The following is a 23,455-nucleotide window of genomic DNA, read 5'->3' as shown; positions in this document are numbered from 1 at the left end:
TATGAATTCAATAACAAACAAAATATATGAAAATAAAATACAGCAACATAATCAAATTAAGAGAGTAAAAGGAAATTATCAAATATAGGTAGAGGACATTCATACCTTATTGGAAGAAAGGCGCAGTGTTACAAAATTCCAAGAGCTATTGAGATTCATAAAAAAACTCAGCATACTCATAAACAAATTTGTGTTATCTTTGTCATGATGATCAGAAATTACGAATTCTCCATTCAACAAATTGGTTGACTCTATTGATATGTTGCAGATTACGAATAGAATATGAACTTAACACCAGTTTTTCAAGGGAAGGGCAATCCATCAAAGACTTAATTGGTTAGCATATATATGATCAGTAGTTACTTTATTTGAAAGCCGAACATCTTGCAATGATAATGATTTCAAGGATGGAAAACCAAATGAGTAACAACCCAACTTATTAATTCCCCTAACTCGAAAATGGTCAAAGCTCTTAACTTGAATACTGTTTTAGGTAATTAAGCAGTAGTAGTAAGAATCATAATTCTCACATTTTCCTGGTTTTAAGTCAAGACTCAAATATTTCTTGACTTATTGTTAACTGCAAATTAAGCTTAACCATTTATCTAGGCTGCGAGCCTTGCTTCTTAGACAGCATTTTATCTGAAGCTTGAAACTAATTACAGCCGAATCAACAATAAAATACATACCTTTCTTGCGGTGTTCCAAACAATTGTCAACATAATTTTCCAACTTTTGAAATTGAGGATCAGTAGTATAGTAGTATCAGAGAAAGAGAGTTTAGGAAGTGAATACCATATTAATTTCCAACGCTTTGAAAGGATGCAAGTCCGAACCCACATCGTTTGTAGTAGGGAGAAATTAATGAGAGAAGATGTTCAAGAATTAATATATGAGGTAGCTCAGATAATCTGTCCTCACCTTTAGCAATGGATGTTGTCTTACTTCTTTTTTTCTTTGTAAGACCACTATTGCTTGTACCCTTTTCGACTACTTAGAACATGAACTGCATTAAAAGGAAAACCAGAAAAGAAGGAGAAAAATTACACAGCAATAATTAAAACTACTTTTATATACTACATTCATAACTCAAACATGCAACTTGAAAAAGGTGTTTTCTCACTAAAGATCATCAGCTGATCAGTATGGCTATTTTGTCAACATTATGATGATGTAAAAGAACTAAAGATCACAGATTTAATTCCAACCTCCGTCTCACTTTCACTTGATTAAAGCTTTACTTCTTAAAATATTTAAATGAGTAGAGTAGAGCAGTATTATTAGAAAGAAATTAAAGATATATAATATAATGTATACATTCAAACCTTATATTACATGTACGTGTAGAAGTGTAGAATGGTTATCTCTTGTTTGTTCAACCAATATTACCATAATATAGTAAAGGGTTCCAAGAAAGGGGAAGATGGAGGATCGCGAGTCTTCTGCTGATCTCACTTCTCTCTCCAATCCGACAGCCCAAAAGGCAAAATCCTATTAATAAATTGATTTTATATTACATCAACATAAACCCTAAACCCTAATAATAATGGGTTAATTGCGACAAAACCACAATAGTTTTACTTTGCTTGCAATTAACCTCCAAAATTTATATTTTGGCGGTAAAACCCCAAAACTACAATACTTTTAGCAAATTACAACTTCCATCCAAATTTAACTGTTAACTGCGAGATTAGATTGTCAACGTGGACACAGTGTACAAGTGGACAATTTTATTAGCCCACGTAAATAATTATATTAAAAAAATAAAAATAAAAATTATAAAAAAAAGATATACATTTTTTTCAACCCTAACATATTTTTTTGAAAAAAAAATATATTTTTTTTCTCTAATATTTTTCTTCTTCAATCTATACACCACCACCACCACCACCATCCACAACCAAAACCACCATCCATAACCATCGTAAACACCACCACCCACCAGTATAGAAACTAGGGGTGTATATCTCGGTCGGTTTGGTCGGGTTATATAGTGTATTTTTACCAACCCAATATAAATGTCGGGTTGCAAATATCTAATTGTAACCCGTCCAATGAAAAAATAAAAAAAGCGTAACCCGCCCAATGATTTATGTCGATTTGGTCGGGTTAACCCGTTTAAACCGATTTTTATTTATTTATTTTTATTTTTTTCATTGTTGTTAGTATTTGTTGTTCAAATAATTGATTGGAAAAAATAAATGTATAGTATATGCCTTTCAAGATTAAAATTTATAGTTTAAATTAATGTTAAAAAATAAATATGAATTGAATAAATATTAAAGTATGAAACAACATTTTTCAAAATGTAGAATAAAAAAATATACTTATATATAAATTTTAAATTTCAACTATAATATTCAACAATCAAAACTATCAACTATAAATTCTAAATTTCCAATTAAACACTATAAAATACAAATTTTAAATGTAAAATAGTTTAACTATTAAATGTAATTTATATATTATGTTAGAAATAATTTTAGTAAAAAATATATAAATCAGTTTATTCGGATTATTTGGGCGGGTTTGAATAATATTCAACCCGCCCAATATATTCATTGGGCGGTTTAAATTTTTCGTAAAGTTATTCGAGTTGTATTTTTTATCGGTTTATTTGGTTTGATTTGGGCAATTTATTCGGGTTGGGCAGTTTGTTAATTTTTTTGAACAACCCTATTAGAAACTACCACCACAACCTATTTTTCAAATTCATTTCGCACAAAAAAAAATTAAACAAAACTCAAACCAAACTTAAACCAAATTCAAATCCCACAAACAAACACACATATACCCAAAATCTTGATCCTAATTCAAATCTAAAAACCCTAAATTTATTTTCCCCCAACTATTATCTTTTCTCAGATCTGAAAAACAAAGAACACAATAATACTAAAATAGGGACATTTATACACAGAAATATCAACAAGATTGCAAAAAAATTATGAAAAACCCTAGATCGGGACAGAGAAAGATATAGAAAAAGGAAATCGAGATTGGGAGGGAGGAGCTTGGGCGTCCTCGATAATGGCGCCTGGCTCGGTGATCCTCGATGACAGAGTTTTGGTCCTAGGTACCTACATCGAGAGAGAGAGAGAGAGAGAGAGAGAGAGAGAGAGAGAGAGGCGGTTGACTTAACTGGATCGGGGGTACAGGCATGGTGCTCATCGACGACAGGTTTGGGTCCTTGGCTCCTTGCATCATCAACAAAGAGAGAATAATGAAAAGAAAAAGAAGAACCTAAGGAAAAGAAAGAAAAAAAAAGGCAAAAACGAAAAAGAAAAGAAAGAATTGGAAAAAAAAAAAAAGAAAAGAAAAGGAAAAAAAATTCGGATTTTTTATTTTATTTTATTTTTAAATTAATTATTTACGTGGACCAATAAAATTGTGTCATGTGTACATTGTGTCCACGTAAACAATCCAACATGGCAGTTAACAACTAAATTTGGATGGAAGATGTAAATTACTAATGGTATTGTAGTTTTGAGTGTTTTAACGCTAAAATTTGGGTTTTGGGAGTTAGTTGCAAGAAAAATGAACTATTAGGGGTTTTGCCGCAATTGACCCAATAATAATTATTTTTATTTTAGAGCATTGCTATTGAGCATCAGTAGTGTCTAGCACTTTCTAGATGTGTTATTTTCGAATTGGTTAGCAATACTCCATACAAATTATTATATTAAACTATATGTGACACGATACTTAATTGCACCAATAACGATATTGACACGTAGGAGGGTGCTAAGCAGTACCAGTGATATCCTTTAGCATTTTTCTTTATTTTATTAGAATTTTAGCTAGAGTAGCTTCTTTCGAATAATTTAAGAGCATCTCTAATGGTAGCATATCATCTAAACATTTACATTTAATCTAAATATATAATATTTTATTTTATCTCTCTTTCACATCATTTTTGACACTCTTACTTCTAAAAACACTCTAATGTATAACATTCTTTTAAAATGCTATAATTATGATCTCATACATTATTATTTAATATATAACATAATTTTTAATTACAATAATTTTTAGCTTCAATTTTTTATTAAAAAATAAATAACATCAATGCTACAACATAGCATCCATACAAATCTCTAGAATTACATCATTTTCTCTCTAATGGTATAGCATCTCAATATTTTACCACATAATATATCTACCCCACTTAATATCCTCTAAAGTTTTACCATTGGGGATGCTTTAAATACCATCACAAATGCAAAGAGATGACAATATTGACGCATGATGTCATATATACGTATATAGCGTACATATATATATATATGAGTGCACTCTTAATGGGTATTACCCATGAATGGATAAAATTAGAAAAATTTGAGTTTTTATGCTTAATTTTTCTATCTAATTAAAAAAAATTCTCATTTTTATATCATATGGGTTGAGATTGTTCCATCGGTAAAAAAAAAAAAATTAAAAAAAGTTTTTTAGCAAGAAAAATAAGAAAAGAAAAAGTTGAGTTTGAGTTAAATATTTTTGTATGAACATATTTTTGATATAGTGTAAAAAGAGATATTTTTTGATATTTTTTTAATTAAGTAGTTAAATTAAGGTTAAATTAAGCATAGAAATTCAAATTTGTGATTTCATTATTCGTTATTAGATCAAAATTCGATAGTTTGATATTTTTAAAATTAATATTTATATTTAAATTTGTTTGGTAATTATTCATGGGTAATACCCATTAAGAAGTGTTCCATATATATATATTTATATATGAAATATATAAAAATAAATTGAGTGTGAATGTATATATAATTGGGAATATATGAATATGAATGTATATATATAAAAAATAAAAAATAGCCGAACGTGTATATATATAAATTAAGACAGAGGTTAAAACCGCTCAAATACCAACTGTTAGAATATAATATAATATGGACGATAAAGCATATATAAACGATATGTAATGCGGAATAAATTGTAAACATATCGAAACTGTATATGCAATGAAATGATCGAAATACATCTGACCATTGATGTTTGAGCTTCAATCCCTACGATAGCTTCGGTATTGGAGTTCGGGCTTCATCGCTCTCTCAACTCTCTTAGTATGGAATTTTACTGTTTTGAACAGAATGAGTGAAGAGCTCGGGGACCAAGACCCTATATTTATAGGTGAAATACTCCATCAGTATCTGCGCCATATTAATTGTCAAAATATTTTGACAATTAATTCAGAAAATTAAATCGGGTAATGAATATCAAAATCTGACCAAATATAGAATATTACGTAATTAATTTTGTCTAGATTCAATGAATATAAAATATTCATTTATCACAAAACCAATTCTTTATTTTTATTTCATAATTAGAAATATTCTAATATAATGAACATGTTTAGTGGTCGGGATTTGTGTCTCTAGTTTGGTTAGGACTGATTTAGTCTTTCAATTAAATTCTTTTCCACTTTGAGAAAAAAAATCCTTTTGTACTTGATTAATGAAAATACACTCTGTGTTTGGAAGTAACTGTGTAATTACTAGATAGGATAATTACTAGGATAGTAATTACACAGTTTAGTAATTACACTATGGGTGTGTTTGGAAGTAACTGTGTAATTACTAGGTAGGGTAATTATTAGGGTGGTAATTACACAGTGTAGTAATTACACTATATTTTAAAATGTAGTGTATGATTAGATATGAGGTGGTAATTACATATGAATTCCTAATATCTTATTTAGCAAAATAGTTAGTAATTACATGGGAAAATAATATTTTTTTAGTAGCTAATGTTTAATATGGAAATTTTTTAGTAATTACACAGTGTAATTACATTCAATTCTCATGGGGGGGCATGAGTATTGGAGAGTGTAATTGGAACCCCTCAATTACTTCCAATTACACAGTTACAGTGTAATTACATGGTCAGACAAACATACCAAATTGTGTAATTACTTCCAATTACACACAAATCCAATTACATTGTGGCTTTCTAAACGCACCCTATATTTTAAAATGCATGGTATGGTTGGATATGAGGTGGTAATTACATATGAATTACTAATATCTTGTTTGACAAAATAGTTAGTAATTACATGAGAGTATAATTGAAACCCCTCAATTACTTCCAATTACATAGTTACAATATAATTACATGGTCAGAAAAACATTTCAATTACACACAAATTAAATTACATTGTGGCTTTCCAAACGCACCCTTACAAAATTACATTACTTTGATTGATGTTGTTTTTGGTCTCCTTTATTAATCAATTATTATAACAGATATACGAATCTATTCTAAGAAGAAAAAAATAATCAATTGATGAAATAAGATTATAAAAATAATATAAAATAGATAAAAAAAAAAGGGGGGGGGGGGGGGGGCTTTTTCATTTTTAGACTTTAAAACAGTTTTTTTTTTTTGCATTTTTACAGAATTCTACATAGAAACTCCTATTGCAACTAGCACTGCAACCTAAATTCAACAAAAAAATCTTACAGAAACCCCTATTGCAACTAGCGCTGCAACCACTTTAGAAACCCAAAACCGTAAATTTAAAAAAAAAAGTTAAAAAAAATAGTATATGTGGTAATTTTCCTAAAAAAATAAGAAGAAGAAGATGAAGAGATAAGGAAAAAGTGAATGAGAATTTCTCAGTTGTTTATTTTAATGGGGTGAACTTCTATTTATACAAAAATATAACTAAAAGAATAGGAAACTAAATCAATGTAATAAAGGAATAAATACAACTAAACATTAATGGTGATAATTAATTTAGTACACTACTACAAAAAACCCCTTTAGAGGCGGTTTTTAAGCCCTTTCAGCGTCGGTTTTCGTGAAATTCGCTACCGACGCTGATCAGGGCGACGCTAAAGGGTTTATATGAACCGACGCCATATGTACCCCTATGGCGTCGGTTATTAGCTGGGAACCGACGCCATAGGGGTACATATGGCGTCGGTTCCTAGCCAATAACCGACGCCATATGTGGCGTAGCAACCGACGCCATAGGTACGCAAATTTCAGTTTTTTCATTTTTTTTTTTAATTTAATTATATAATTTTAATTATATATTTATTAATTTATATATTATTTTATTTAATTTAAATAACATATTTACATAAATTTTAAATTACATATTTATTTAATTTAATTATATATTAATTACATTTTAAATTAAATATTATTTAAATTTGGGTAAAAACATAATTTGATTTCATAAAAGTAATTAAATATTACACAAACACTAATGTAAAATTAGTTAAAAATATTAATAAGTTAATAAATCTAACTACAAGTTAATCTATAAAAATTACATAATGAAGAAAAATTCTTCGACCTTTCAACCTCAATCGTCATCGTGAATCACCGCCATCAATTTTTCGATCCACTTTCGCTGTAGTGGTAACAATTCTGTTTTTGGATCGTATTGCTTCTTACCCCCAAACTGTTAAAAAAATTAAAAATTTATATTAGTTTATGTATATGTATATTATATATTTGTTATTATAGAATTTATATACTATAATCAATAATTAAAACTTACAGCTTTTTGAGCTTGTATGTAACGGCTGGGGTTGGCACGTGCGACGATGTCAGTGATATATTTCAAAACATAAAAACCGCATTCTTGGCTTTTAGGTTGTCTTGAACAGTTTGCTTGGTTAATTCCTTGCCACGGGCCAAGATAGTCATGTGCGTTCCCTATATACATGAATGCCCTGTTTGGGAAAATTATATTAGCATTTTAATTCGTTAGTTAATTTAAATTCGTTACATAAGAAGTCATTAAATTATTACCTTCCGATCATTTATTCTATTACTTCGGGAATTGGGCGGCCACTTATAGGGTTTAAATGGATAATTTTCCTTGGCGTAACCACCACTAGCGTCCAATGCATCCTAGAAAATTATATTGGAATATAAGTAAGATAGTATAAAAATAATTTGAAGACATAATATAGAAATGAACAATTAGCACTAAAGAATTTAATAAAGTTTACCCGATATTCCAAGGAATAAAGAACATTTGGTGGTTGTTGTTCATTAATGATAACCAATTAGCCAATCGTCTTGCCGCATCGTCAAAAGACTGACTCTTTTCTTCATCGTTGATCCCATGCACTAGGAGATGCTCTGGGTCGTAAAACTTGAAAATTTTTCTCAGACCGTTGATGCTCTCCCATATGTGCCTGCCAAAAAAATTGTTAGTGTCTTATAATAATTTAACTATAATTTGATATAAGGTTAATTAGATTAAAGAAGAGTATACATCATTCCAAACAACATTCCCTGGTTGCCGATGTAGTCACACGTAGCAACCTGCTGCAAATCCTCTCCAGATAACGTGATCTGGGTACGCGGTGCAATGAATCCTCGGGGGATAGGAATTGTGATTATATCATGTTTATCTTTGAGCCTCAGGAATTCATGAATCATCCATTTTAGCGAATTAGGGATCAACGCCATCTTCTCTTCCGTGAACAAGTCATCTTCCCGTGCACCGCCTTGTGGAGAAAGCATCGGAGCTTTCCCCTTCGACGCTTCACGTCTTGAGGGCGATTGAGCGAGTGGACCCTAAACAAAACAGAACATAATATATATATATATATATATATCAAATTTTATCCAAATTCTACCGAAATTTCGGCAGCATAACGGTTGTAATTGAATGACCCCAAAAATTTTGAACATGGCTGTATAACGACTCAACACATCAGATACTCCATGATTCGGTTCGTTCAACTTTGATATAATGGTATTCCTTAACCACCCAATGAAAGTTTGACGATGTTGGTCTGCAACCCATTTTTGTTTATTTTTTTGATTTCTTGGAACCATTGATTGTAACAGCTCGATATGGTCACTGTAAAACAAGTAAGGTAAATCAAGTTATTGTTCATCGTGACTTAAGTAATGTTAATCAAACAAAAGGTACTTACGTTATATATGGTTGAACCTCTACATTATTATTCATCACGACTAATTGAGCTTGATCTAGTTCAAGCTTGGACACTGTCACCATTGTCCCTTTCCCCCTTAATCCTCTATCAACATCATCTGGGTCAGTTCTTGGTTTGCTAATTCCTATTGCCTCAACTCCAGCCATGTACTCTGAACAAAATTCCACAGCCTCTTCAGATATGTAGCACTCAACCATACATGCTTCTGGTCGATAGTGGTTACGCACATAACTTTTAAGTACCTTCATATTTCTTTCAAATGGATACATCCATCTCGCCCACATCGGCCCACACAGCCTTGCTTCTCTCACTAGATGAACCATTAAATGGATCATGATGTCGAAAAAAGATGGCGGAAAAAACTTTTCCAGGTTGCACAATGTTTTGACTACATGTTCATGTAATGCATCTAACTTATCCAATTCTAATTCCTTCACCGCACAAACTCTATTAAAGAAAATGCAAACATGTGTCAAACACTCTCGAACATTTTTTGGCAAGACTGATCTAATGGCAATTGGAAGTAGATGTTGCATTAACGCATGACAATCATGTGATTTCAGACCCATTAGTTTCAATTCAGTCTCATTCACCAAGTTTTTGATGTTAGACGAGTAACCATCGGGTACTTTCATATTTGCAAGTGATTTGCAAACTGTTTGTTTCTCTTTTTTGGACAAAGTGAAACAAGCAGGAGGCAAATATAAACGTTCACCTTTCTTCTCAGGTGCCAGAGATTGTCGTATACCCATTTCAACGAGATCTAAACGACTATTTAGACCGTCCTTAGTTTTGCCGGGAATATCAAGTAAGGTACCAATAATACTCTCACACACATTTTTTTCAATATGCATGACATCCAAACAATGTCGAACTAGTAGACTTTTCCAATATGGAAGACGAAAGAAGATTGACTTTCTTTGAAAACAACCATTAGTTTTTTTTTATTTTTTTGCGTCTTTCCATACTTAAAATCTACAAGTTGAACTTGTTGGAGAATTTGTTCCCCAGACAGTGGCAAAGGAGCCATATCACCCTCTTCAGTACCATCGAATGCTTTCTTCTTCCGTCTATCAGGATGATTTGCAGGCAAGTACCGTCTGTGACCCATATAACACATCTTGTGTCCATTTGCCAAGCGACGAGTCGATGTGTTAGTGCAACAAATCGGACAACCTTCGTAACCTTTTGTGCTTAAGCCTGATAAATTACTGTAAGCAGGGAAATCACTGACAGTCCACAACAACACAAGCCTTTCGCATTAAAAAATTCTTTTTTAAAACCATCATAGACCTGAACCCCGTTCTCATACAATTCTATTAAATCGTCAATCAATGGTTCCAAATATACATCGATATTATGTCCAGGTTGTTGCGGGCCTGATATCATTAAAGAAAGCATGTTAAATTTCCTCTTCATCACTAACCAGGGAGGAAGATTGTACATAACTAGGAAGACAGGCCATGAACTATGACGACTACTTAGAGATCTATGTGGATTTACTCCATCCGTAGACAGACCGAGACGAATGTGTCTTGGTTCAGATTTGAATTCAGGATTTATGTAGTTCACTTTTTTCCAAGCTTGGGAATCTGCAGGATGTCTGAGTTTTCCATCTTTCACTCTCTTGGTCTCATGCCAAATCAAATTTTCAGAATGTTCTGCATTACGATATAATCGTTTCAGTCGCGGAATCAAAGGCATGTACCACATCACTTTTTGGGGGATAAGTTTCCTATTCTCCTTACTCTTGTTTACTTTATGGCGAGATAAACCGCAAGTCGGGCAATAATTCATGTCTGCATATTCCTTACGATATAAAATGCAATCGTTCGGACATGCATGAATTTTTTCATACTTCAATCCTATAGAATTTAACGTTTTTTTCAATTCATAAGTAGATTCCGGGAAACAGTTGGCAAATGGTAAGATATCTTTAAAAGCAGCTAAAAAATTGAGTAAAACATTTATCGCTCACTCCATTTTCTGCTTTTATGTTGTAAAACTTTACCATTGTTGGTAATCTTAGTTTTTTACAACCATCGAACAGAGGTTTATCAGCATCACTAAGAAAATTATCGAATTTCTCAGGATCATTAAGAAATTCCTCATGTGCTTCGTTAAGCAAGTCCAATGGATAATCATCGAAATCATTACCCTCGATATCATCTACCCCCCGCTTTCCTAATGGATATGGATCATTAGGTAAATGTTCGCCATGGTAATACCAATTAGTATAACTTCTATTGAAATCTCGTAAATACACATGGTCCTTAATCATTGTAATATTCCCTTTAGATACATTACAACAATCTACACACGGACAATGAATACGATCGTGATTTTTAGAATTCTTTAAGGCAAACTCTAAAAATGCGTCGAACCCTACTTGAAATCGCAGTGTGTCTCTCTCCTCACGCATCCATGATTTATCCATAACAAAAATCCTATCCAAAAAAATTCAGTATTTAGTAACTAATTATAGCTAGTTACTAATTACACAATGTAACTAACTAAGTTTCTCACAATTTATTCATATTAATTTATAAATTACTCAAATTCTCGTTTTAGATTAGTTCATATTATTAGGTTGTTTTGTTGATTAGAATGTTAATAAAATGTTAAATATTTTTAATAAAAAAAGTTGAGGGGAAAAGTTTTTGGTAAAGCAATAAGGGTATTAACTAATATTTTCCCCTTTTGATTAACTTTTGCTCTTTATTGAAAAATAAAAATCCACATTGAACCTCTCAAATGAAAGAAAAAAAAATAAAAAAAGAAGGATTTTATATGTTTATTTTGTTAATGTATTTAGTAACTAATTATAGCTAGTTACTAATTACACAATGTAACTAAATAAGTTTCTCACACAATTTATTCATATTAATTTATAAATTACTCAAATTTTCGTTTTAGATTAGTTCATGTTATTAGGTTGTTTAGTTGATTAGAATGTTGGTAAAATTAAAAAGTTTACATAAATGTGAATATTATTATTTTTTATGTGACCTAACTTCTTATCACTATGTTATAATTAACTAGTTATTTGTATTATGTAAATATTATGAATGGTTTTAGTAAAATTTATTCTAATTCTACCGAAATTTCGGCAGCATAACGGCTGTAATTGGACGTTCCCAAAAATTTTACAAGTGCCTAAAATAACAAACAAAACAGATAAACAATACAAAATTAATCCACCCATCCGACCGCAGTACATGTATTCGCAGAACCTACTTCACTACGGATGAATATTTAAGATATTCAAACTCAACTAACATGCATTGATAATTAATTATATAATAAGAAAAAGTTAGTTAAAGTATATACCTATAATTGCAAGCCCAAATACGCTACACACAAAATTATGCCGAACCCCTACAATATAAAGAAATACAACAAAATTACAAAATTAATTATTTCATTACTTATAACTAGTTATTAAAAATTGTAACAAGTTACTTAGTTACTAAATTATACATACATATATATAATCAATTATATCTCACACTATTATCTCAAAAAAATAAAATTATATCACACACTAATTCAATTTTAAAATTTTTATTTTTAAACTAATGAAATCCCTCCAATGTCATTTTATTCACAATAAATATATATTACAAAAAATATATAAAATACAATTACAAAATTTATTTCCATAAAAAAATATACACACACTATATACACACAATATATACACACATTATATACAAATATTCAATAAAATATACAAATACATATATATACTATACATTGAGGTATAAATTATTACCTAATAACCGCAATCCGACGACCACCGTAAAAAATCCCGACACTATACACATAAAACACAATAATATTACTAATAAAATAAAAAAACTCAAATAATAATTTACAAAAACAAAAAATAAAACAATATACATAATACAAAAAGAATAGAAGCAATATTTATACCTTAAACGAGGTTGAGATTGAACAATTTCTCAAGAAAAATGGGTGGCCGGATTTCAAACCCAAAGTTTACTATTTGGGTTCGGATGACACTTAAAGAGGGTAAAAAATAAAAACTTTTTAGGTGTATGTTATTAAGTATCGAAAATGGAGGATTTTAAAAAAAAAATGGGCTAAAAAGGTTAAGAAATGGGGGAGATATGGTGGTGAGGAGGGGGCTGCAGCGAGGGTTTTGCTGGGTATATGCTCTCTGGTTTTGCTGGGTTGCTGAGTGAAGTGGGAAGGAAGAAGAAAGGTCGAAGAACATATACTCTGAACGACCATATGGCGTCGGTTCCTTCATAGGAACCAACGGCATAGGGTACACGTGTCAGCAGACCGTGTACCCTATGCCATCGGTTCCTATGCAGGAACCGACGCCATATGGTAGTTCAGAAAAAAAAATAATAATTAATTTCCAACCGCCTCTAAATGGTATAATGCAATTTTATACCTACGGTTTTTATCAAAAAACCGCCTCTAAATGTCAATTTCGAACATAGCGGGTATTTTCACACCCTTTAGCTTCCCTTTTTATAAAAGAGATTGAAAAAACTGCCTCTAAAGGCTAATATTGTAGTAGTGGTAATTTAGACATCCATAAATAATATTCCATAACAGATTATAGTTTACAGATCCTAAGTATATTTTTAAATGTAGATTCTATTACATTAGCAAATAAAAAGTTAATATTTGAAGAAGAATAAGGAGAACAAAGAGAACACTATGAATAGAAGTTGTAGGTGACACTGGCGTAAAAAGAAACAAAATAGAAGATTGCATAAAAAAAACAAAATACTTGAACAAAATTTAAAAAGCAAGTTCATTTTCATAGAAATGTTATTGACAAATAAAATTATGCATTTTTTTTTTATTAAATTAAAAAATATATGTATAATGTATGTAAAACCTTTGATTTCTTAAAATAACTATAGGAAAGTGAAGAATGAAATCCACCACCAATATTGACATGCATTGTAGCTTAATGCTTTAGCTATGAGTATTTTTTTAATGCAATTTAATGAATTAAATTTATATATTATATTGTTTGTATGTATCCTACTCAATCCACCTTCATTCCCGGTAGATGGATAGCAAAATCATCAATTCTTACTCAAGAGCTTGTCCACAAAATTAAACAAAAGAAAGGTAAAGGGGGTCTAATGGCTATAAAGTTAGATATGCACGAAGCTTTTGATAAGATGGAGTTGGGATTTATAAGTGTTTTGAAACATAATGGCTTTGATGAGAAAGCCAACAACCTAATAATGAATTGTGTCAAGGGAGTTTCTTACTCTGTTCTTCTCAACGGTAGTCCCCTCAAGAAATTCACTCCGCAAAGAGGTCTTCGCCAAGGGGACCCTCTATCCCCCTTCATCTTTATACTTTGCCAGGAATTCTTGTCTAAACTATTATTGAGAGCTGAAGCACAAGGGAAGTTGCACGGGATCAAGATTTCCAGAACAGCCCTAGCTATTTCCTATCTTATGTTTGCAGACGACACAATCTTGTTTGCTCGGGCGAATGTTGGGGATGCTAGGGAAATCCTGAACTGTTTGGCAATTTATGAATGTGTGTCTGGCCAAGTTTGTAGTAAGGTAAAGTCAAGTGTTCTTTTCTCAAACAACTTAAATCCAAACAAAAAGAAAGAACTCCTGCTGGCTTTGGAAATATCTCAAATCCGTGGAGGGGAAAGACACTTAGGAAATCCGTTTGTCTTTAAGCGAAGAAAGAAAGAAGAGTACCAAGTGCTAAAATCTAATATGTTGAAACGGTTAGAAGGATGGAGGATGAAACTCCTCTCTTATGCAGGTCGTGTGATGCTTATTAGTTCGGTTGCTGCTTCCTTGCCCATTTACAGCATGTCAACCAACAAAGTTCCAATCTCAACATGTCGAGAGCTCAATGAAATTTTGAGAAAATACTGGTGGATTGGCAATGTTGAGAAGGAAAGATTTATGGCGTTTAAGGCATGGGATAAGATATTTGTCAACCAAAATCGTCAGGAGGCTTGGGATTAAGGCGGTTCGAAGACACTAACAAAGCCCTCCTCATGAAATTGGCATGGTCTTTGGCTCAGAAAGAGAACAAACCTTGGGTGAATTGTCTTCTTCGAAAATATTGTAGCAAGGAAAGCTTCTGGTCAGTCATGCCAAAAGGAAGCGATTCCTATCTCTGGAAGAGCATAGTGGAGGTTTGCAACACAATACTGAAGGGATCATTAACTCTGGCGACTGATGGCAGTAACATTGACTTCTGGAAACAACCCTGGATCCCATGGCTAATTATGCTGAATTTTCTGGATTAAAACTATAGCCGATGTCTCAACATCAGGAGCTTGAAACCGTAATACCATTTTCCAAATCTTTGGAACAGAGTTGGGAAGGAAAATTGTGGCTATCCCAAGATTGCCTACCAATCATGAAGATCAAACGGTGTGGAAGGTTAGTACAGACGGTAACTTTTTTGTTCGAAGTGCTTATTGCTTAGATCAAGAATTCAGATTTGATTCCAGGAGAGTTTTATGGAATGCTAAAGTGCACCCGAGAATAAGTGTTCTCTTATGGAGAGTACTTAGTGAAGCAATCCCTTTAAGAAGCAAAATTCCTTTCTGCTGTGAAAAATGCTGCCTATTTTGTGGGGAGGAGTTTGAGACAAGCCTTCTTATCTTCAAGAATTGCAGTGTCCCTAAGGCGCTTTGGTTTTCAGGGACCTACTCCATACTCAGTGATAGAATCCCGGGAGACTCCTTGTTGGACTTTGCTGAAAATCTCCTCAACTCTTTCCCAGCAGAAGACCTATATCGTTTGATTAACTTCATGGGTTGTTTGTGCCATGAATTTTGGAAGCAAAGAAATAACATCCTCTACAAGGGAGGAAAGTTAAATTTGACTGACATGCTAAGGAACATTCATTCCTCCTGGTCTGAATTACTTCTTGATGATGTCCCTTCTAGGGAGCTTCCCGACTTCCCTACGGAAGAAGCTGATGTTAGACAATTTATATGTATAAACTGAAACATATATGATTAAGTATAAAATGCGGAATTAATAAAACATATATGTACTATAACTAAGGATCGAAATACCTCCAGCCATTGAATCTTTAAGCTTCAAACCCAAAAACTTTGATCTGCAATAGAAACCGATTGATGTGGGTAATCGGGCTTCCTCGCTCTCTCAACTCTCTTTAGATGGATTTTGCTGTTATGAACAGAATGAGTGAGGAGCTCGGGGACCGAGACCCTATATTTATAGGTGAGATACTCCATCAGTATCTGTGCCACATTAATTGTCAGAATATTTTGACAATTAATTCAGGAAATCAAATCAGGTAATGAATATAGAAATCTGACCATATATAGAATATTACGTAATTGATTCTGTCCAGATTCAATGAATATAAAATATTCATTTATCAGAATCAATAATATTATTTTATTTCCTTAATTAGAAATATTCTAATATTCTCCCACTTGGTCAGCATTTAAACTAAAACATTCAAACCCAAACGTTCCTCATTATATAATAAACATACGAATCATAGCGACATGTCCTCATTATAAGTCGAGTATTATCTTCCATGTATTACGATATATTTATTATATAACAATGTACTTTATGTGGCAATGTACTTAAGTGAATAAACCCTAACCCTTATGTTTATTCAGGTCCTCTTACGATAATTTTCTCAGATGAAATTAAGGTGCACATAAATATGAGAAAATATCGAAATTAGAGTTTCATTAAATAATTTTTGGTTGTACAAATAAAAAAACTGCATATGGGTTAACTGAATCCCATATTTACTTTATGATCCTTGAATTTGTGTTGCGGCATGCCTTTAGTCAAGGATCTATGCGATCACCCAATTCAGTTTGCGTGATTAATGACCACTTATCACGCCTTTTTATGGCTAAATACTTAATGTCGATATGCTAGCTTCGACCAGTACTCTTAGAGTTATTAGCCATAAATATTGTAGCTGAATTTATCGCAAAATTTTCTTAATGGCCTAATGAAACTGTAATTCTGAACTCTAGGCCTACTATGAAACTCTATAATACATCATACGAGATGTATCCTCAAAACAATAAATGAATCTGACTTCTATAGTGGAAATAACAATCAAGATTCTCTACAATATAACTTACTGGTAATCTTAAGGACGTAATAAAATAAAATATTGATTTATGTGAATCAATACAACTAGTGAAGTATGTTAGAATCTAATTGGTTAACTATATTTCCAGATGGTCAATTCATCTTAAAATATGTATGAATATAATTTTTAGTATCTTAAAGATACCTCACCACTTTATATGAAAAATAAAGTGGTCTTAACTTTAGTTATTCTGATACTACTTAACGATCCTGAAACAAATGTAATGCAAAGTCTTATTCAGACTCTTAGGCATTCATTAGGCTTCTAAAATAGAAGCAAATGAATGTTCTTAATTTATTCTCACTCCAGATCATTTTTCAAATGCTGGTTCGAGTTGAATTTATCACACTTAAAGATAAAAGTTATATCTGATGAATAATACATAATTTTATTTAATCAGAGATGCTGTGGCTACTCTCTAATTAATTAAAATTATATATATTATTTATATTCCTTATATCAAAATAATAATTTAAGATATGAATGATTTTAACTTATATAGAAAACTTTTATCATCATTTGCAAGTAACATATTGTCGACGTATAAAACAAATATTACTCCCACTAACTTTCTGGTATATAATTATTTCCATAATTCTCTTTTCAAACCTAAAGGAAAAGATGATATAATACCAATTTGTGAGATGTTTGTTTTAATCTATAGGTAGACACTTTAAGCTTGCATATGTTCACCACTATTAGAGGAAAATCTTTATGGCAGTCTATATACCTTCTCCTCTAGTTCACTATTTGGAATTGATTAATGAATTAAAACAAGCAACAAATGCCAAGGTCTATAATAGAATCTTTTATAAAAACAATTGAGAATGTAAATCTCCTTTGTTATTGATTCTTAGTTCAAAATGAACTTCTTAGCAATGAATATTCTTTTATATCTTTATGTTTCTCAATGTTGCCTAATGAATATTATTGGTGAAAAAACCTATGCTTAATTAATGTTATCCACCCCATTAGGCAACTTTACTAAAGATAAACTTTATTGCTATTTAAGATATTCATTTCTTCATTCATGGCATATTGTACTACAACTTCAATTCTTTATCATTCTATAATTTAATTTGTGTGTCAAATTAATATTGTAGTTGAACTCTTATTGTACAAAATGTGATCACTAGAATACATTGATCTTACTGTTCTAATAAGTCATCTTAAGGATGGACCAACAAACTCTTAAAAGAGCAAATGGTTCAATAACATGTTATTTTAGAAATTGTAAGCAATTACTAAATAACATAACTTATTAGAATTTTACCAATGACTTGTATATTATTAATGATTAGTTATGAATTCTCAATAACCATTAATCTTAAGGGTTGTTGTGAATCATAATTAATCTAACACTTGAGGTGGAAGTTTGAGAAAATATGAATGATCTTTCTCGGAAACTAGGTTCCTAGATTGATCACTCCCCCTTTGATCAAGTCAATTCTTAATTCCACAATTCTAGTGTTGTGAGATGGATAATAAAATATGTAACCCTTAAACCTTATAGCTTTTCAAATGAAATATGCTCATTTATGGTTTAGGGCCCAGATCTTTTCTTTGACAATTGTACTCTAACTATATATGGGTATTTATAAAATGTGTACATGTCATCAAGTCGGTTTTCAACCTTATCACAACTCAAAATATGTTTGAGAAACAACTTTGGTTAGAACACGATTCGATATGTACACCCCATTGTTGAGTATCAATAGACAAAGATTTAGGAAAGATTGGAGTTTGCTATGTAGGCTCCACCCCATGTCCAAAAAATGCTTAGTTTCTTAAATCTGTTACACACTATAATTTGGGTGTACCAAGCATATGTATCGGGCAATGAACCCATGCTTTTAAAGAAACTTTACAAATAGACTGGGAGTTTATCCATACTCACGAATTTTAATGTAGTATTCTCCATTTTATATTTGATCTCACTATCTTAATATGCAAAATGCACCATTTCTCTACTTAAGATTTAAATGTCTTTGAAACATATAAATCTATACTTTTGTAGAAAAATTATTTATGTGAGTAATCGTTAAAAGGAGATGCAAAATTTGAGTCCATGTCTTCAAAATTAATTGACTTGTATGATTTCTAATATGATAGAATTCTAGTATGCACCGATTTTGACTTGTTGGAATACATATTCTTAATGAAATTCACACAAGTTCTAAATAAAGTTAGTAAAATCAAGTGTAATGAAGATCCCCACCATTTACTAACATTTATTCTATTTATGGAGATATGTTCCATAATTTTTGGTGCTATAATGTAGAAGAATTCTTATTAATAACACATTTCTTATTGTCAGATTGAACTTGCATATCTTTATGAGTGACATCATTTGTAGTAAAGACCTCTAAATGTGTCTAAATCAAGTTTCAATAGAATCTTGGAACATAAAGGTCTTTGCCAATTTTAAAACAAAGCCACTACTATATTGCTTGTTCCTTAAACTTCTAAATGTGAGAACTTATCTTGTCTGTGGATAAGATTTGCTCACAGTTACTGACTTTCTTAGGTTTATTTGTAAACCTTGCAAGAAATTATGAATGTGGAATAACAATCTAAAATAATCCACTATGTGTTAATAATCACATTAACTATATTAGAATGAATTCATACACAATAAATTAAAATTTATTGGTGATAATAAAGTGTGATTTATTTTTCTTAATTATACAGTAAAAACTGTACATTTTAGATTAAGTTATCAGAATAAATTTTTAAAAATTTCTACTGGTATGGAAGAAATTTATGAATAGTGATGTAATAAAATTACATATATAGTTTTGAGGTTTAAATGAATCATGTTTTTACCAATGAATAAACATGCTTAAATATGAAATCTTATTAAACAAAAATTGCCTGTGGGCTAAATTTTTAATTTAATAAGATTAGATTTAGATGTAGATTATGATAGATTTACACAATTTATGAAAAACTTAAAGTTTAATATTTCTATCTTAATGAAAGGTATGAAACACTTAATTATTTATAAATGTTTCAAAATTTTATACTTTATGATAAAATTATTAAATTAAATCTACATAATTTCCTGTGGGATAAATTAAGAGAATTTAATTTAACATATTAATTATGTAAATATAATAAAATCCCTGTAGGGTAAGATTATTATGTTCACATAATTCATGTCCATTATGTGATCTTGATCCACTTAATGTATATAATTTTATATAATTAAGGATGCTGTGGCTACTCCCTAATTATTTAAAATTATGTGGTTCACTAGACACCAAAGTATAAACTGAAGATTAAAATTTTACTAAATCCAAAATTGCCTGTGGGCTAAATTTTAAATTTAATAAAATTAATTAGATGAACTTTATGATAGATTTAATTAAACAATTAGTTTTGGAAAATGAAGGTTTATTATCTATCTTTAATTAAATTTGTGATAACACTATTAAATTAAATCCCCATAACTCCCTGTGGGGTAAATTAAGAGAATTTAATTTAACATATTATCCTAATTAATTATACAAATATAATAAAATCCCTGTGGGGTAAAATTATTATACCTATATAATTGATTACAAGTTATGTCCATTAAGGTGAATTTTAATTAATATATAATTTTATACAAATAAGGATGCTGTGGCTACTCACTTTGACATTAGGTATTGGGCTCTACCTAAAAGTAATTTCGTTATTAACATAGTAGACAATCACTTAGATTAATGCTCCTAGTGTGGTCGTCCGAAGATCATTAAAAATCGTTCTAGATATGAGCATTTTGTCCCAAATTCATGTTTTCTTATGTCAAACCACAAGATTACTTACATTTTATTCATATTTTATTCATTTTAGGAAGTTTTATGAATATTTTATGAATAATTTTATGAAGTTTTATGAAACTTAATGTGCTATATAAAATATTCAACCTATCTTAATGTTTGAATATTTCTAAATATATCTAGCACTATAAAAGGAATTTATGTATAGCATTTAAATCATACAAATCTAAATTAATTGCATTAAACATAAATTTGCCAAATAAATACAAATTAATACAATTATTGTATGATAAGAAATTAAATGCTTAATTCCATAATATATAATTAATTATGCATTTATGACCATATAATATCTTAAATATTTGCACTAATAATTAATTTGTATAAATAAGGTAAATATACAAATTAGTACAACTAATTATATGAAATGAATTAAATGCAAAATTAAAGAATGTACTTAATGGTAGATTTTTCAAATTTTATTAATTTAAACAATAAATTACATAAATTTGGTAATAAATAATTAAATACACAATTATACAAATTGCACAATTATTACATGCTTAAATAAATCATGTAATTAATCACCAAATTAAAACAAATTTCTATTTTCAATTTATACTAGATATATGTATTAAACAAAAATAGAAAATTGACTAAATGCAATTTATGGACTAAATTAACACAAAATAGGAAACTAATTAATATTCCAAATAAATAAAAAAAATTATAAAAATTTGGAATTTTTCCTTTTATTTATTTATTGAAAATCACTGCCTGTAAACGATATGTCGTTTTTTGCTATAGGAAAAAACGACACGTCGTTTTTGAGAGGGTTCAGCGGCTGAATTTAAAGGGAAAACGACATGTCGTTTCCATAGAATGTGGAAAACGACACGTCGTTTTGTTTGAAGGATTTGGGCTGAACACTTAAGGGAAAACGACACGTCATTTTCCACAGTATGTGAAAACGACATGTCGTTTTTCGGTCATCTCCTACCTTCGTCCGGGTCGTTTTGACCCGTTTTACTGCACGCGGGTCGCACGGACCCGACCTAAAACCCAGTCGAAAAAAATGAATCCCGACGTCCAAAAAACCCAAAATCAATTCTAAATGAATCCAAATGCATAATTTAAGGGATTCAAGTAGGTTTTAGACAATTAAAACAAATAAAAATTAGACTTTAATATCACAAAAGTCTAGTCGGGTCCGAAAAGGTTTTACAAAGAATTTTTTTCAAAAGTTTTATCATGCTTAGATCGATCTATAATACTATATGAATATAGTGATGTATATAGAATTCGAAATAAATACCAAAAAAGAAAACGAAAAAATTCAAGCAAACGACCGAAAACTAAAATTCATGATTATATATATATATACTTGTATACACATATTAAACTATATAAAAACATCATAATGAATTATAATTAATTATATAGAATGAAATGAATAAATGAATGCGTATAATATATAAACATATATAAGAAAATAAATATATGTATATACGCTGTCTGAATGTGCATATATATAAATGTATATATAAACGTGAAACGTGAATATAAAAGTATATATTTGATTAAAATTATATAGATATAAATCTATATATAATATATATATATACATAAGATTGAAATATATATCAATGAAATATATATATATAAATAAATTGACTATGAATATATATATATAATTGGGATTATATAATATGAAAATATATATATAATGAAGAACCCCGTATGTATATATATATATGAAACTTAAAAAATATCAAGGCAGAGATATATAATCCGCTCTGATACCAACTGTTAGACAATTTATATGTATAAACTGAAACATATATGATTAAGTATAAAATGCGGAATTAATAAAACATATATGTACTATAACTAAGGATCGAAATACCTCCAGCCATTGAATCTTTAAGCTTCAAACCCAAAAACTTTGATCTGCAATAGAAACCGATTGATGTGGGTAATCGGGCTTCCTCGCTCTCTCAACTCTCTTTAGATGGATTTTGCTGTTATGAACAGAATGAGTGAGGAGCTCGGGGACCGAGACCCTATATTTATAGGTGAGATACTCCATCAGTATCTGTGCCACATTAATTGTCAGAATATTTTGACAATTAATTCAGGAAATCAAATCAGGTAATAAATATAGAAATCTGACCATATATAGAATATTACGTAATTGATTCTGTCTAAATTTAATGAATATAAAATATTTATTTATCAGAATCAATAATATTATTTTATTTCCTTAATTAGAAATATTCTAATAGCTGAAACCAGAGGTCCTTTTGCAAGACTGATCTTGATATATGATGCTTCGTGGTATGATGGTCTAGGAGGCATAACAATTCTCCAGGTTGATACAAGGGATGGTACCTGGGCTTATCAAGTCAAGCAAGTGTCAGCTAATTCAGCTTTAGAGTTATCGTGGGCTAGCCAAAGTAATTGGAATGATATCCAAGTACTTTCGGACTGTCAAGCTGCAAGTCACGCCTTTGATCAAAAGAGAAGTATCCCTAATTGGAGGATCTTAGATTTGTCCTTAACTGTTTTGAACCTTATTAATAGCTTTCAGCATTGTAGTTTTCTTTTCGTTAATAGATG

Source organism: Cannabis sativa, chromosome X (assembly GCF_029168945.1).
Source record: "Cannabis sativa cultivar Pink pepper isolate KNU-18-1 chromosome X, ASM2916894v1, whole genome shotgun sequence".
Classification (NCBI taxonomy): domain Eukaryota; kingdom Viridiplantae; phylum Streptophyta; class Magnoliopsida; order Rosales; family Cannabaceae; genus Cannabis; species Cannabis sativa.
This window is presented reverse-complemented; position numbering follows the sequence as displayed.